The sequence below is a fragment of the Eutrigla gurnardus genome (genome assembly GCF_963514095.1).
Source record: "Eutrigla gurnardus genome assembly, chromosome: 19".
Taxonomy (NCBI): domain Eukaryota; kingdom Metazoa; phylum Chordata; class Actinopteri; order Perciformes; family Triglidae; genus Eutrigla; species Eutrigla gurnardus.
Window position 1 is genome coordinate 11,563,740 of NC_139930.1, and position 18,610 is coordinate 11,582,349.

Below are 18,610 nucleotides of genomic sequence, written 5' to 3' on the forward strand. Positions count from 1 at the left end.
TTGCAGATTATGTTGACATATGTCCCTGGAACATATCCTGAAAGTTTTATTAAAATTGACCACTCGGGGGCGCTACAGTAAATCAGCCATTTTTCAATTGTAAGGTTTGTATTTTAACTGACTCCTCCTACACCGTTGATCCGATTCCTACCAAACTTTTTGAGCCTGTTCTAGAGGCCTCGACGATTAAAAATGATCAAAAGGTCTTACATAAATCCTACGGGAGCGCAATTACGGCACCCTGAACATGGACGAATTTCATGCTTTGCCACAATACTCTAAACTGTTATAACTTCAGTGTCCATTGTCCGATCATGTTCAAACTTCTCACATTTGATGAGAATCCCACCCTGAACACGTCTGCACTGCAATTTTGACTCACAATCAGAGCGCCACCTATTGGCGACATGAAATATCATGTTTTTACACCCGTATAAGGTCAGAGTGTCGTGGAACTTTGCACCCCAGTCAAGCGTGATGACTTCAATCATCTGATACAATGATCAACACGACGATTAAGGCAAAAGAGAGGACTCAGGCAAGGGACGACCGGCAACGTGGTGGTGGCCGGGGACGACCCGCGCCGTGGCTGTGGCCGGGGACGACAGGCGCCAGCCGTGGCGGTGGCCGGGGACGACCCGAGCCGTGGCGGTGGCCGGGGACGACAGGCGCCAGCCATGGCGGTGGCCGGGGACGACCCGCCCCGTGGCGGTGGCCAGGCCAAGCGGTCCGACACGTCAGGCGGCCGTAGCACTAACCGAGTTACGTGCCATGCGAGGGCCCGTTATCACTGCTCGCAGTTTTAATTATTATTAGGGCCCGAGCGCCGACAACGTCGGGCAGCGAAGCCCTATTGAAACTGCTTTGTTTCTTATTATTATTTTTCCGCAACTTTGCTTGCCATTTTGGAGGCCTTAACATATTCAGAAGTTGAAAAAAATTTTCATGCACATGGGGACTCGCGAAAATTGCGACATTTTGGAGGTCACATAATTGGCCACAAAAAAGTGGCTCTCTAGCGCCACCTAACGCATCTTAGCCCTGGCCCCCGCACACCGTAACTCCAATTGACACAGAATTTGGTGTACATGTGCAGGCAAGTGTGCTCTACAAAAAAGCCTCTTGGAGTACAAAAGTCCGCCTACCGAAATTTTCCGCCATTTTGAATTTTGTGAAAAACACGTTTTTGCTCAATTCTCCTAAACCGTAGATCCGATTCGCACCAAATTTGCTGTGCGTCATCATTAGACCACGTTGGGCAAATGCCATCAAAAGCTTTTTAAAATGTTGTTGCGTTCACAAGTTATTAGCCAATGAACATCAGAGGGGCGGGGCTCTAGCAATCAATAGATATAACTCCACAATATTTAACCCAATCGTCACGAAACTTGCAGGATATGTTGAGATAACTCCCTGGAACATATCCTGAAAGTTTTATTAAAATTGACCACTCGGGGGCGCTACAGTAAATCAGCCATTTTGGGCCATTTTTGGCCATTTTAGCTTATTGCAGGCTTTGTATTTTAACGAACTCCTCCTACAGCGTTGATCCGATTCCTGCCAAAATCGCTGAGACTGTTCTAGAGGCCTCAACGATGCAAAATCATCGAAAGGTCTTCCAAAAGTCAAAGGGCGTGGCCAGGACGGCGTCCTGAACATGGACGAATTTCATGCTTCGACCACAAAAATCTAAACTGTTCTAACTTCAATGTACATTGTCTGATATGATCAAAACTTCACATATTTGTCAAGAGTCCAACTCTGAACACATCTGCACTGTAATATTGACTGATATTCAGAGCGCCACCTACTGGCAATAGAAAGTGTTACATTTTATACTTCAGCGAACTCTTCCTAGCAGCTTTTTCGGATTAACCTCAAACTTGGTCCTCATGTACTCAAGACGTCAATGATGAAAAATCATTGAAAGGTCTTACATAAGTCAAAGGGCGTGGCCAGGGCTTGCGTTATGGCCAGTGTACAGGAAGTTGTTGTAACTTCAGGATACAATGTCCAATCTGCTCAAAACTTGACATGTTTGATAAGAGTCTCACCCTGAACATGTATGCACTGTGATTTTGACCTTAGGTCAGAGCGCCACCTGATGGTACCTGGAAATATCATGTTTTTACACTTTTACGGCTCCTTTTCGGATATTGAACACCTTTAACTTTGACGTACCTGCATGAAACTTTGTAGGTACATAGAACATGTAGAGATGTACAAAAAAGCCTCTTGGACCCATGCCCTAAACCCAACATTAAGTCAGCCATTTTGCATTTAATGTGAAATTTTAAGCGATTTTTCGCCTCTTTCATGCAGTATATTTTAACGAACTCCTCCTAGACCGCTGATCCGATTCCTACCAAACTTTATGAGCCTGTTCTAGAGGCCTCGATGATTAAAAATCATTAAAAGGTCTTACATAAGTCAAAGGGCGTGACCAGCACGACCCCACGAACACGGACGAATTTCATGCTTCACAACACTCTAAACTGTTATAACTTCAATGTACATCGTCCGATCATGTTCAAACTTCTCACATTTGATGAGAGTCCCACCCTGAACACATCCCAACTGCAATATTGACTCACAAACAGAGCGCCACCTAGTGGCGACATAAAATGTCATGTTTTTACACCCGTATAAGGTCCCAGTGTCGTGGAACTTTGCACCCCAGTCTAGCAGGACAACTTCAATGGTCTGATACGGTGATCGACGCGACGTTTCAGGCAAGGGACGACCCGCGCCGTGGCGGTGGCCGGGGACGACAGGCGCCAGCCGTGGCGGTGGCCAGGGACGACCCGCCCCGTGGCGGTGGCCGGGTACGACGGGGGACGATTGGCCACGTGGCGGTGGCCGGGGACGACCCGCCCCGTGGCGGTGGCAAGGCCAGGCGGTCCGACACGTCAGGCGGCCGTAGCACTAACCGAGTTACGTGCCATGCGAGGGCCCGTTATCACTGCTCGCAGTTTTAATTATTCTTTTTATTATATCGCAAGTTCGACGGCCTTTTTGGGGGCCTTATCATATTCAGAAGTTGAAAAAATTTGGCGTGCACATGGGGAGTGGAGAAAAATTTGATATTTTAAAGGTTTCATAGTTGGCCACAAAAAAGTGTCTCTCTAGCGCCACCTAACGTGATGCGCACGCCTTTTAGGCAACCCTACTCAAACTGTATCACCGATTGACATGAAATTTGGTACACATATGCAGGCAAGTGTGCTCTACAAAAAACCCTATGGGGGTACTAAAGTCCGCCTACCGATTTTTTCCGCCATTTTGAATTTTGTGAAAAACACGTTTTTGCTAATTTCTCCTAAACCGTAGATCCGATTCTCACCAAATTTGCTGTGCGTCATAATTAGACCAAGTTGGGCAAGTTCCATGAAAAACATTGAAAAACGTTGTTGCGTTTAGAAGTTATTAGCCAATGAACATCAGAGGGGCGGGGCTCTAGAAATCAATACACATAACTCCACAATATTAAACCCAATCGTCACGAAACTTGCAGGATATGTTGACATAACTCCCTCGAACATATCCTGAAAGTTTTATTCAAATTGACCACTCGGGGGCGCTACAGTAAATCAGCCATTTTGTGCCATTTTAGGCCATTTTAGCCAATTGAAGGCTTTGTATTTTAACGAACTCCTCCTACACCGTTGATCCCATTCCTGCCAAACTCGCTGAGACTGTTCTAGAGGCCTCAACGATGCAAAATCATCGAAAGGTCTTACATAAGTCAAAGGGTTTGGCCAGGATGGCATCCTGAACATGGACGAATTTCATGCTTCGACCACAAAAATCTAAACTGTTATAACTTCAATGTACATTGTCCAATCATGTTCAAACTTCTCACATTTGATGAGAGTCCCACCCTGAACACGTCTGCACTGCAATATTGACTCACAATCAGAGCGCCACCTAGTGGCCACACAAAATGTCATGTTTTTACACCCGTATAAGGTCCCAGTGTCGTGGAACTTTGCACCCCAGTCTAGCAGGACAACTTCAATCATCTGATACGGTGATCGACGCGACGATTCAGGCAAGGGACGACCGGCTGCGTGGCAATGGCCGGGGACGACGCGCGCCGTGGCGGGGGCCGGGGACGACCCGCGCCGTGGCGATGGCCGGGGACGACAGGCGCCAGCCGTGGCGGTGGCCGGTGACGACACGTGCCGTGGCGGTGGCCGGGTACGACCGGGGACGACTGGCAACGTGGCGGTGGCCGGGGACGACCCGCCCCGTGGCGGTGGCCAGGCCAGGCGGTCCGACACGTCAGGCGGTCGTAGCACTAACCGAGTTACGTGCCACGCGAGGGCCCGTTATCACTGCTCGCAGTTTTAATTATTATTAGGGCCCGAGCGCCGACAACGTCGGGCAGCGAAGCCCTATTGAAACTGTATTGTTTTTTATTATTTTATTTTCCAGAGGCCTATTTGGGGGCCTAAACATCTTCAGAAGTTGAAAAAAATTGGCCTGCTAATAGAAAACGGTGAAAATTTTGATATTTTAAAGGTTTCATAGTTGGCCACAAAAAACTGGCTCGCTAGCGCCACCTAACGCAAAGAAGGATGGCCAGCTCACACCGTAACTCCAATTGACTAGAAATTTTGCACAGACATGCAGATCCGTGTGCTCTACAAAAAATTACATTATGGCACCAAAGTCCGCCTACCGAAATTTTCCGCCATTTTGAATTTTGTGAAAAACACGTTTTTGCTCATTTTTCCTAAACCGTAAAACCGATTCTCACCAAAATTGCTGTGGATCATCATTAGACCAAGTTGATTAAGTGACATCAAAACCTTTGAAAAATATCGTTGCGTTTAGAAGTTATAAGCCAATGAACATCGGAGGGGCGGGGCTCTAGAAATCAATAAACATAACTCCATAATCTCTAACCCAATCATCACGAAACTTGCAGGATATGTTGAAATATCTCCCTGGAACATATCCTGAAAGTTTTATTAAAATTGACCACTCGGGGGCGCTACAGTATATCAGCAAATTTAGGCCATTTTAGCTTATTGTAGGGTTTGTATTTTAACGAACTCCTCCTACACCGTTGATCCGATTCATGCCAAACTTGCTGAGACTGTTCTAGAGGCCTCAACGATGCAAAATCATCGAAAGGTCTTACAAAAGTCAAAGGGCGTGGCCAGGGCAGCGCCATGAACATGGACGAATTTCATGCTTTGACCACAAAAATCTAAACTGTTATAACTTCAATGTACATTGTCTGATATGATCAAAACTTCACATATTTGTCAAGAGTACCACCCTGAACACATCTGCACTGCAATATTGACTCATATTCAGAGCGCCACCTACTGGCAATAGAAAGTGTTACGTTTTGTACTTCAGCGCACTCTTCCTAGCAGCATTATCAGATTCACCTCAAACTTGGTCACCATGTACTCAAGTCTTCAATGATGAAAAGCTATCAAAAGGTCTTACATTAGTCAAAGGGCGTGGCCAGGGCGTTGCGTTTTGCCAGTGTAAAGGAAGTCATTGTAACTTCAGCATACAATGTCCAATCTGCTCGAAACTTGCAGGATGTGTTGAAATCTCTCCCTGGAACATATCCTGAAAGTTTTATCAAGATTGACCACTCGGGGGCGCTACAGTTAATCAGCCATTTTAGGCCATTTTTCCCATTTTACCTATTGTAGGGATTGTATTTTGACGAACTCCTCTTACAGCGTTCATCCGATTGCTGCCAAACTGACAGAGACTGTTCTACAGGCCTCAACGATGCAAAATCATCGAAAGGTCTTACAAAAGTCAAAGGGCGTGGCCAGGGCAGCGCCATGAACATGGACGAATTTCATGCTTCGCCACAATACTCTAAACTGTTATAACTTCAGTGTCCATCATCCAATCTGGTTCAAACTTCTCACGTTTGATGAGAGTCCCACCCTGAACACGTGTGCACTGCAATATTGACATGAGTTCAGAGCGCCACCTGATGGTACCTGGAACTATCATTTTTTTACACTTTTACCGCTCCTCTGAAGAGAAAGATCACCTTTAGCTTTGACGTACCCGCATGAAACTTTGTAGGTACGTAAAACATGTAGAGATGTACAAAAAAGCCTCTTGGACCCATAGCCTAAAATGTACAGGAAGCCAGCCATTTTGAATTTAATGTGAAATTTTAACCGATCTTTCGCCTTTTGTATGCAGTATTTCAACGAACTCCTCCTAGACCGTTGATCTGATTCCTACCAAACTTTGTGAGACTGTTCTAGATGCCGCAATGATTAAAAATCATCAAAAGGTCTTACATAAGTCAAAGGGCGTGGCCAGGACGGCGCCACGAGTGCGGACGAATGTCATGCTTCACAAAACTCTAAACTGCTATAACTTCAGTGTCCATTGTCTGATCTGGTTCAAACTTCTCAAGTTTGATAAGAGTCCCACCCTGAACGTATCTGCACTGCAATATTGACCTGAGGTCAGAGCGCCACCTGATGGTACCTGGAAATATCATGTTTTTACACTTTTACCGCTCCTTTTAAGAGATTGAACACCTTTAACTTTGACGTACATGCATGAAACTTTGTAGGTACATAGAACATGTAGAGATGTACAAAAAAACCCCAGGGACCCATGCCCGAAAAATGTACAGGAAGTCTGCTATTTTGCATTTTATGTCAAATTTAACCGAATTTTTCGCCTTTTTCATGCAGTGTATTTCAACGACCTGCTCCTAAAGCATTGATCCGATTCCTACCAAACTTTGCGAGCCTGTTCTAGAGTCCTCCACGATGAAAAGTCATCAAAAGGTCTTACATAGGTCAAATGGCATGGCCAGGACGGTGTCCTGAAAATTGACGAATTTCATGCTTCGACCACAAAAATGTAAACTGTTATAACTTCAGTGTCCATTGTCCGATCTTTTTCAAACTTCTCACGTTTGATGAGAGTCCCACCCTGAACACGTCTGCACTGCAATATTGACTCACAATCAGAGCGCCACCTATTGGCGACATGAAATGTCATGTTTTTACACTGTATAAGGTCCCAGTGTCGTGGAACTTTGCGCCCCAGTCGAACGTGACGACTTCACTCATCTGACACAGTGATGGATGCAACGATTCAGGCGACGACCAGCGCCGTGGCGGTGGCTGGGGACGACCCACGCCGTGGCGGTGGCCGGGGACGAAACGCGCCGTGGCGGTGGCCGGGGACGACAGGCGCCAGCCGTGGCGGTGGCCGGGGACGACCCGCGTTGTGGCGGTGGCCGGGGACGACCGTGGACGACTGGCAACGTGGCGGTTGCTGGGGACGACCCGCCCCGTGGCGGTGGCCAGGCCAGGCGGTCCGACACGTCAGGCGGTCGTAGCACTAACCGAGTTACGTGCCATGCGAGGGCCCGTTATCACTGCTCGCAGTTTTAATTATTATTATTATTACTATTATTATTATTATTATTATTATTATTAAATGTTTTCAGTAGTAATGAGCAAGTTAAATGTTAGTGGCGGTGCTGATATTCAGACACCTGAATCAACGTAGGGTCCAGTCTATCATTAAAACGTACTGCAGTATTTTCAGATGACTGACAAAGCAGTAACAACATCTGTTGTGAATGCAGTTAGCCATCTTGTTATTTGTTGTTGAAAATGAAAACCTGTATAGGCCTACTTTTTTCACCAACAGAAAAACCACAGCAATAGATGAAGAATCTCATTTGGAAGGCAAGTTGACAGAGGAATAGTTCTAAGTACAATGTTATCCTTTTGCTGTCCCTAATAATGACACTACTCGTTTATTATAATCACAATCATGCCATTGCAATACTGTCCATAATAACTGCTAAGTATCCCTTTTTAAATCATCATGCAGCCATAATATGCACATAACCATAAGTAATACTTTTGTGCCATTGTTATGAAATGCAGCATTATGAAACTGAGAGTTCAGTGACAGCTTACCAGAGAAATAATCTCAGACTCCTCTTCATCAGAAACAATTTTCACATCAGATTCATGTTTCTTCAAGAGAAATTTAAAAACACCATCAGTGATACTTTTTAACATACATTTTTCAGTTGAATACGAGGTTACAGTAAAATAATTTTAGCCAATTGCAACATCGTTAATAAAGAGTTCCTTTTTTTACATAGCCATAAGATAACTTACATCACCACAGGAATCAATGTGGTATTGTAGCAGCGGCAGGGGAACTGACTGTCCACATGACATGCATGCATGTTTGGGCATGTGTTGAAACTCCTCTGTGTCATAGGGCAGAGGAGTGGTGTCCATTCTCTCTTGTAGTGGGATGATGTAGATGACAATCTTCCCACCGTTTGAAGATGTTTTCAACATTTTTGCTGTATAGCCCTCTGACCCCTGTGGCAGTGGGGTTATACGGCGTTGTCCACTGCCGCCTTTTGGAAAGATAACATTTTGTTAGAAGAAGTGCTCAATCTTCCATCAAAAGATACTTTTAGTATTCAATGTAAAACACCACCACATATTCTGAATATTTAACACAAACAAACCTGTAGCACTTCAACACGTGTATACTTTCGGTGAAGCATTTGAATGTACATGTCATTGTGAAAAAAGTTATAACCATATTATACTTAAAGGTACTGTATAGTATACAACAAAGGCAAAGTAATCTTACCTGAAGCTTTTTGGAGGAGCCAGCCACCACACAGACTCCTCATTTTGGGATCATTTAGAAGTAGTGTACTGCTTATCTGTAAAAAGTTAGAAACTGTCATAGTGTGCACTGTATGATCTTGAATGTCTCTGACGGACTAACTTATCATGTTTCCAGAAATGGGTTAAGGTTAGTGGTAATTGATAACATATTTGTAGAGAGTTGTACAGTTTGCTGAAGATATACGCCGATCAGGCATAATATTGTGGTGACTGTCAAGTAAAGTGAATGTAAAGTGGCACCTGGTATTGGGTGTGGTATATTCGTGACAAAAAATGTTCAAAGTTGATGTGTTAGTAGCAGGAAAAATGGGCAAGTCTGAGAATTTGAGTTAGTATGACAAGGGCCAAATGTGTGATGTGATGACTAGATGACTGGGTCAGAGAATCTGAAAAAGTACAGCTCTTGGTATCCCCAGTCTGCAGTGGTCAGTATCTATCAAGGAAGGAACTATGCTGAAGTGATGACAGGGTCATAGGCAGCTAAGAGTCACTGATACACGTGGGGAGTGAAGGCTGGTCCCTGTGGTGTGATCTACCAGACAAGCTACTGTTGCTCAAATTGCTGGGGAGGTTAAGGCTGGTGTTAGAACAGTGTTAGAATAAAATGTGCATCCCAGTTTGTTGTGTATTTGATAGGAGTTGTGTATTTGATAGCAAAGGAGGACCAAAGGGGGAACATTATGACCACCTGCCAATATTAGGCAGGTGTCTGGTCTGCTCCAGCTCAGAGCAGCTGACAATAATCTAATTTAGTATGTTCAAAACCACAAAACTGTGTGGCACAATGAAAGCTATTTCAATGCAGTACAACAAATATCACTGTTAATGTCATTACACATCAACCTCTACTTATTTCAAATTGATTTTTAAAAATGTCTTTAAAACTCACCTCTGTGTGGAGGGCATTGTCAGCTATATTGACAGTCCTTCTACCAAGACCTGCTTGGAGTAGGATTGCCTCATCTTTGGGGGTTCTGTCGGTGTTTTGTGACACTGTATCTCGGTGTACTTGCACACAGTGACACAGGGTGGATCTCCTCCTCTCCTTTTACGCTTCTGACCAGAGAACATGGATGGGAAGCACCTTGGATGAAGAGTAGACAGTTATTAATATGTGAAGTCTAAATATCCAACTTTAAAAAGAATGCCTCCCTGCTGAGGAGGCTCAGGCATCTTTTTCAAATGCATCCTGGACTCCTCCCTGTGGAGTTGTTAGGGACATGCCCCACTGGGAGGAGACCCCGGGGAAGTCCCAGGACATGCTGGAGGGACTCAGCTGGCCTGGGAATGCTTTTGGATCCTCGAGGCAGTCACTTACCTCTGCATCTCATGTTGCATGGTTGTTGGTCTGCCAGCTGCAGTCCCAGCTCCAATCCCAGTCACAGATCCAATCCCTGCAGTCCCAGCTCCAATCCCAGTTGCAGTCACAGATCCAATCACTGAAGTCCCAGCTCCAATCCCAGTTGCAGTCACAGATCCAATCCCTGCAGTCCCAGCTCCAATCCCTGCAGTCCCAGCTCCTGTCCTAGCTCCAGTCGCAGCAGCAGTCCCAGCTCCTGTCCTAGCTCCAGTCTCATTTGCTATGCAGCACAAAAGCATGCGGACTGCTGTTTCAATGTTTGTGTTTCTGGTGATTTGGAAAAATATGAAAATTAAATTGAATGTAACGTAATAACAGTCGGAAGCAATAGTTTGTCAAATATGCATTTTAGAAAAATAAAACAACTTTGTCTTAGCGTGCTAATTTCTTTAAAGTTCCATTAGCCTACCTATGACACTCACCTGAGATTAACCACCAGGATCCGTCATTTTCATAGAAGGCAGAGGAGAATAGGAGTAATTTACTTTACTACGTTGAGATCTTTCAAGCATAGATATTAACTAGTCTTTTTTTTATAGATGTATGTTTTGAACCTAGAAAGAATCATCTTGTAAAAGAGCATATACGTTATATGAATTTGACTCTTCCTTCCATGTCTGTTTTCTGAAAACGAAACCTACATGAGCCGATCTGACCCGGGGTCACAGCTCTCCTCTCTTACAGTTTATGACAGATAAGACTACAACAATACACACACATGTATATTCATTGAAAACAAATGCACACGGCCGGGAGGATGGTTACCAAAACAGAGGAAAAGTGACAGGACGCTACATTTCTCAGCTTCGCGTCGGGGTTTATTTTTTAATGTGGTTAAAGATACAACCTACCTTGAAAGTTGCCTTTATCGCTGTCTCTGCTGCTGTTAGTTTAGCGTGTGCTCCTCTCCTCTGATTGGCTGTGGGGGGAACAGCCCCTCTCCTCTGATTGGCTGTGGGATCAGTCGCTCTCAGATCAGCACCCGCCTTTTGCACCATAGACTGAATGCACAGATCGTTTTGCTCCACATATCTCAGTGGAGGTGGGATTTGTGATTTGTAGGTGAAGGAAACAGAATCTGTGACTCGTGGGGAAGATTTGCGCAGTTGTACTTCTCGATTTGTGTTTGTGTTTTAAAAGTACACAAGTATTTTCGTGGGAAATTATTTTACATACATTGAACATTTATTGTACAAGTTCACATTCAGATTTGCACACATTCAAATTTTGTCCACAACTTCACATTGTCTGATACAGGTACACAAATATGTTTTGCATCAAATATACTATAACAATAGGAGCAAAGATGTGAGCGTGTCAGTTTTTTAATCTGTGACTTGGAAAATAGGATTTGTGCACCTGTAATTAAGAATTTGTGAATGTGTAAGTGTTGTGTTGTATTTGTGGAGAGAAAAAAATGTACAAGTACACAACTCATAGAGTCTGTGACTTCAAATTTACTGATACACAATCACGGTCATAACTACAAATTCCACTCTTACAGGTGCTCAAACCTTTTGCACCAATAATACCTTCATACCCCAGACGCTGTTGCATTATTAATCAGTCTCACCTTGTTTCCAGCTAGTGCCACCTAGATCCACCTTAAGTCCCACGGCACACCTCAGCGTTTAACTCCACGGGCCATCTGGGGGGAACTCAAAGATCGTAATCATGGCAACATTTACTCAGTCATACAAAAATAAAAAATATAATTAAGCAGTAATGCATGTGTTTGTGTATTTGGGGGTTTTCTGTAGAGGAGCGATGGGTAGATCTGATGAACACAAGCAGCAGAGCGGTACCGAGCAGCATCATTCAGGGCTGTACAGTGCGACATATTTACATTTACATTTAGGTCATTTAGCAGACGCTTTTGTCCAAAGCGACTTACAATAAGTACATTTGTCAAAAGAAGGAAACAAGGAAACCACAACGAATCATTGCCGATAAAGTAAGAGCCAAAAATAGAACAAGTGTTAGGTCCTCATCTGAGTAAACTAGTAGTTCAAGAGCAACAGTGCTACGATCAGAGTGCTATAGGTAAGGGTTTTTTTTTTTTTTTTGTCGACATTTGTTTGATTTCAGCGATGGTGGTACCAGCCGGCCAGCTGAAGTAGAGGAGCGAAGTGCTCGCTTCGGGGCATGAGGTTTGACCAGTGTTTGAAGGTAGATGGGTGCCGTTCCATTGATGGCCCTGAAGGCCAGTGTCATCGTCTTGAATTGGATGCGTGCTGCAATAGGGAGCCAGTGGAGGTCACGGAGGAGGGGGGTCACATGGGAGAATTTGGGTAGATTGAAGATAAGACGTGCTGCAGCGTTCTGGATACGCTGCAATGGTTTAATCGCAGAGGCCGGGAGTCCGGCCAGGAGAGAGTTGCAGTAGTCAAGGCGGGAGATGACGAGTGCTTGGACCAAGAGTTGCGTTGCATCCTTTGTGAGGAGGGTCCGAATCCTGCGGATGTTGTAGAGGGCAAATCTGCAGGATCAGGCCACAGCAGTGATGTTGGGGGTGCAGGATAGTTGGTCATCGAGGATTACACCCAGGTTCCTCGCAGTTGACGACGGCAATACTGTGATGCCCTCGACAGTGACCGACAGGTCCATGCGAGGGCAGTCTTTCCCTGGGATGAAGAGGAGTTCGGTTTTATTCAGGTTAAGCTTGAGGTGATGTGCAGTTGTCCAGACAGAGATGTCAGCCAGACAGTCCGAGATGCGAGTTGCAATGTGGGTGTCAGAGGACGGGGGAAAAGAGAGGAACAGCTGGGTGTCATCTGCGTAGCAATGGTAGGAGAATCCATGCGATGTGATAACAGAACCTAGTGATCTGGTGTATAGTGAGAACAGAAGCGGTCCTAATACTGAGCCTTGAGGGACACCCGTGTCCAGAGAACAGGGTTTGGACATAGAGCCATTCCATGTGACCTGAAAGGTGCGATTTGTCAGGTATGATGTAAACCAGGCGAGAGCAGAGTCAGTTATGCCAAGTTCAGCCAGAGTGGAGAGGAGGATTTGGTGATTGACTGTGTCGAACGCAGCAGATAGGTCGAGGAGAACGAGAACGGAGGAGTGGGACGAGGCTCTGGCGTCTCGCAGGGAGTCGGTCACTGTGAGGAGGGCCGTCTCAGTGGAGTGAGCAGTCCTGAATCCTGATTGATTAGGGTCTAGGAGGTTGTTCAGCGAGAGATAGGATGACAGTTGGTTGTAGGCGGCACGTTCCAAGGTTTTAGAGAGGAATGAAAGAAGAGATACAGGTCTGTAGCTTTGGATGTCAGTAGCGTCTAGGGTGGGTTTTTTAAGGAGAGGCTTCACGGTAGCTGTCTTAAAATCCGCTGGAATGACACCTGAGGTGAGGGAGGAGTTGATCAGGGTGGTGAGGAATGGCAAGATGTCGTGTGAGATGTCTTGGAGAAGAGAGGAGGGGATCGGGTCGAGGGAGCAGGTGGTGGCAAGGTTAGATGTAACAAGTGCGTGAACATCTTCAGAGGTGAGGGGGGTAAAGCTGGTAAGACCATCCGAGTTGAGGGTTGGGGGAGATGTCTTCTGGGAGGGAATAGGCGTAAATGAGGAGCTGATGTCATTTACTTTCTTGGTAAAGTAAGTAGCAAAGTCATCGGCAGTAAGGAAGGAAGGGGGCGGAGGGGTAGGAGGGGTGAGGAGGGAGGAGAACACGGAGAAGAGTTTCCTGGGGTTGGAGGCAGAAGAGTTGCCGAAACAGTTGAGGTGAAGTCAGAGAGGAGGCGGTGGTAGTGAGTAAGGTCCTCGTGCTGGCCCGATTTCTTCCATTTTCTCTCTGACGCTCGCAACAATGATCTGTTGGTTCGCAGAGGTTCAGACAGCCAGGGAGGGGGGGGAGATGATCGCGCAGGTCGTGAGATAGGGGGACAGAGAGTGTCCAAAGAAGAGGAGAGTGAGGACATCAGGATGGAGGAGGCTTCCTCAGTAGGTATTAAGGAGGTATTAAGGAGAACTGTTCTGAGGATGGTAGCGAGGAGATAAGGAGAACTGTTCTGAGGATGGTAGCGAGGAGATAACAGTTGAGGAGAGAGCGGAGGGAGTGAGGGATTTCAGGTTGCGGCGGCTGGTGACCGTTCGAGGCGTAGAGGGGAGGGATGTGGTGGGCTCCATGGGGAGGGAGAAAGTCACAAAGTGGTGGTCGGACATGGTGAGCGGGGTAACAGAGAGTGCCGAGATGCCACAGGATCTTGTGAAGACAAGGTCAAGTTGGTTCCCGACGCGGTGAGTTGGTGGAGAGAGGGAGATTGTAAGGTCAAATGCGGAAAAGAAGTCGATGAATTCAGATGAGTGCAGCTTTCCCGAGTGGATGTTGAAGTCACCGAGGAAGACGAGTGGTGTGCCATCATCAGGGGAGCAGCTCAGGAGGGCATCCATCTCATCCAAAAAGTCACCGAGAGGACCGGGTGGGCGATAGATCACTATGATGTTGAGTTTGAAAGGAAGGGTGACAGAGACGGCGTGGAATTCAAGTGTAGATCGGGGGAGGTGGTCCAGAGGAAGGATCTGGTAGGACCATCTCGGTGAGATGAGGAGCCCAGTTCCTCCTCCTCGCCCTGTTCGTCTTGGGGAGTGTGAAAAACGAGTAGGCAGTTGAAAGGGCAGCTGGAGTGGCAGTGTTTTCTGGGGTGATCCAGGTCTCTGTGAGGGCCAGGAAGTGGAGAGACTGCAGGGAGGCATAGGCTGAAATGGTGTCCGCCTTCTTGACTGCAGACTGGCAGTTCCACAGCCCCCCTAGTACTTCAAGGTCCTTACCGGTGGAGAATGGTGGGTAGCAGAGATTGGATGGGTTACAGCCTCGAGTGAAGGGTCTCCGGTGAAATCTTCTCCAGTGTGATGTCCTGACTGGGATAAGACACATGGCTGCGAGGGGGGGTAAGATGTTATGCCTACCTCGGTGGACGTCCTCGATTGACTCCCGCAGATAGACTCCCTTGTCTTCGTTCAGATGGCCAGACGCTGCAGCTGACGCTGTAGCGACAGCCTTTTTAAGTGCGCAGTTTACCGTAAGTACTGTGTGTGACCCCTCCCTCTAATCAAGTCTATTCACTACACCTGAGGTGGCTCAAACTTAGTTGATTACTCACTTAACATATGCAGTTTCACGACGATTTCAACAACAAGCTATCAGCACAAGACTAATGTTGCAACTAGCTTCACTCACACAATGCCTGAACCCAAATCTACAATTAGTTTCTGACTTACCAACAACAGACAAAGCAGCTTCCTTCCTTGCTCCAGACAAAATGTGGTTTGAAGGAGGCTTACTGGCAGCCCTTTAAGCACTGTGTGTGACCCCTCCCTCTAATCAAGTCTATTCACTACACCTGAGGTGGCTCAAACTTAGTTGATTACTCACTTAACATATGCAGTTTCACGACGATTTCAACAACAAGCTATCAGCACAAGACTAATGTTGCAACTAGCTTTACTCACACAATGCCTGAACCCAAATCTACAATTAGTTTCTGACTTACCAACAACAGACAAAGCAGCTTCCTTCCTTGCTCCAGACAAAATGTGCCCTTGTGTTTCCACACCTGTCTGTCGTTGAACCTAATCCACCCTTATGTATTTAGTCTGTGTTTCCTTTCAATCTTGGCTTGGTCGTCTGATTTATCCCGGATGTGTGTCCACCACCTGAGGGGTATTCCATCAAACTCGCTAAGTGCAAAGCCGGGCTAATTTCGATAAGCCTCGCTACCTTTAGCCAGAGTTGCGTTCCATCAACGTGACTTGAGGCACTCTCCGCTAAGTAACCATGGGAATTTATCCGACCAAACTAGCCTGCTCCGGGGCAGGCTAACCATCAGGCTTAAAAAAATACATGCTTGCAATTAAAAAATATGAATAAATATTTTGTTTAACACCGACTGGCCATATCATTATCTAAAGCCCCCAGTTGGGTGAGTGGTGATGCTCCTGCCCCCGGATATGGGCATCGTAGGTTCACATCCCGGCAAAGACATCTCATGTGTGTGTTTTTTTTGTTTTTTTGCCTGTATAATTGTCTTTAGATCAGAGAATTAGACCAACATTTTACCTTAACTATGATAAATATGTCATACAATTTCCCCAGAACCCAAATATAACTTGCAAAAACATGATAGATATAATAGCATGTTATAAATCCCAATGACAAAGGCATTGCTGCTTGCAATTTTCAGCCACATAAATTCCTTTCAGGTGAGTTCATTAATAGGTTCATTGAATGTGTTCATTGAATTGTTGAGATAAATGAGTTGGTCAATGTAGATGCATTTACTAGGCCTATCTAAAAAAAAAAGAGAGAGAGAGAGCTCCGGACAAAGAAAGTAGTTTCTCAAACTTCCATAGTCGGGAATTGAACTGTGGCCGGCGGCATGCAAAACCGGTGCGTTACCTCTACACTATCGTCACGTTCGAGAAATTGTAGTCAGAGTTATATTAGAACATGTTACTCTTAACGGTACTTCCGTATTTAATCGCTCTGCAATTCTTGCCCAAGCAGCCTCGCGATTTTTATTTATCACTACAGTATTCCCTTTTTTGGTTATGATGGGTTTGTACTCCTCATACAGTTCCATCAATAATTTTTGCTCTGGTCTTTTCTGCCATTTTCTCGATGATTCGACATTCACGGTTCTGGTCTGGCTTCATATCCCGTGAACGGCGTAACACAAGAGAACTTTAACCTGGCTTGAATAAGCCTCAACAAGGCGCGGCTGAAATGCGTTAATGGAACGGGTTTAGCCGCAAGTGGAAGTTGGCGTTAGTTCTAACCAGGCTTAACCCGGTAAGCACCGCTTTAATTAGCGAGTTTGGTGGAATACCCCTCTGATCTGTTCTGCCTGTGTCCTGGTCTTTGTCTGGATTATTGTTTGAGTTTTGTCCGCTTTGGATTGGATCTTTGTTTTTTTGATAGTGTTTTTGCCCCTGTGGCCTCCCTGAGTTTTTGGACTTATCATTTAAATAAGCATTTTAACTGCATTTGGGTCCATACCTCCTTCAATCATAGTACATCCGTGACAAAAACACAACCACATTAACAAAAACACAACCACGTTAACAAAAACACAACCACGTTAACACATTGTGGGAGTCTTTGGCCAAATCCGAATGTCCCCCTAAGGTCTAAGTCCTGAACCCTCAGGGACTTACCTGATGTCACCTGGTAAACGGTTGAGTGTGAGAGGCTGTGAGGACTTGAAATGGTAGAAATACAAATGGGACAGCACTCGGATTGTCACTTTACTTTGATGACACAAAATATATTATCTAAAAGTGTTGGGTTTTATTTCACGTTTTACAGCCTGATCTGAACGTCTTCCAGACTCTTATCATCCCAGACCAGTCGTAACTCAAATAATGTGTTTACTTCAATAAGCTAAATTAAAATAACTGGTTGATGATTAAACCAGGTGTGTAGGCTATGATGACATGCCTATGATTTCAAGTGTTTTATGTTCCATTTTAAATCTTTAATGTTAAAGTTTCTGCTTAAATGTAATATTCCACACATGTGGCGTCCTCTTTGTTTCACGTTTCAGGCTTTCCCTGGTAACCCTGTGTTTCACGTTGCAACGCTATGAACTGTGGGTAATTCCCTCAGGCAAAGTCAGCATCAATGCTGATTTACGTAAGTGGGCATAAAGGACTCAAAATGTCCACGAGCGAGTCCTCGTGCACTTCACGATGTGACCGTCAGGGACTCAATGGGAACGCACATCAAAGTCCGTGAGTCTGTGAGGGGCGACGTTGGGATTTGGCCTTTTTCTCTGAGGAAGGTTCCTAACTGAAGACGTGATCCAGAAGTAAACAAGTGGCCGCCATGATAAGAGCCGTTCAGATTCTCTAAATGCAAAGGAAAGGAGCTCCAATGATCCTTTCACGTCTCCTTTAGGATACAACAGACCTTCCTTTACCAAAGGAAAGGAGTTCCAATGATCCTTTCAGATCTCCTTTAGGATACAACAGACCTTCCTTTACCAAAGGAAAGGAGCTCCAATGATCCTTTCAGAGCTCCTTTAGGATACAACAGACCTTCCTTTACCAAAGGAAAGGAGCTCCAATGATCCTTTCAGATCTCCTTTAGGATACAACAGACCTTCCTTTACCAAAGGAAAGGAGCTCCAATGATCCTTTCACATCTCCTTTAGGATACAACAGACCTTCCTATACAAAAGGACTTAAAGTGCCACACACCTCGGCTGGAGCCGATCCCAGCTGTAATTGAAATGCATGTTTGGTTTTATTATAATTAACTGACCTTTCTTGAATTTATAGGTCATTGTCAGCTGCTGTTTTGCCTTGCTTTTAGTGTTGCCTTTATTGTTGATTATTGTTAGTCTGGACCAACTGGTGTTTTTGTTGCTTGTGTTAATGTTTGTTTTGCTTTATTTCTTTTAGTGGCATTAGTCGGCTTATAGCGGAGGCTAGTCACGATAGAGTGGTTCCCTTCACCGTTTGTAGTGTTAAAGCGAACCCGGACACAGTTGCAGTGTGCACCATTTGCAGTGATTTGCCGTGAGCATGCGTGGTGGGTAAGTTGTTGCACCTCTGGAAC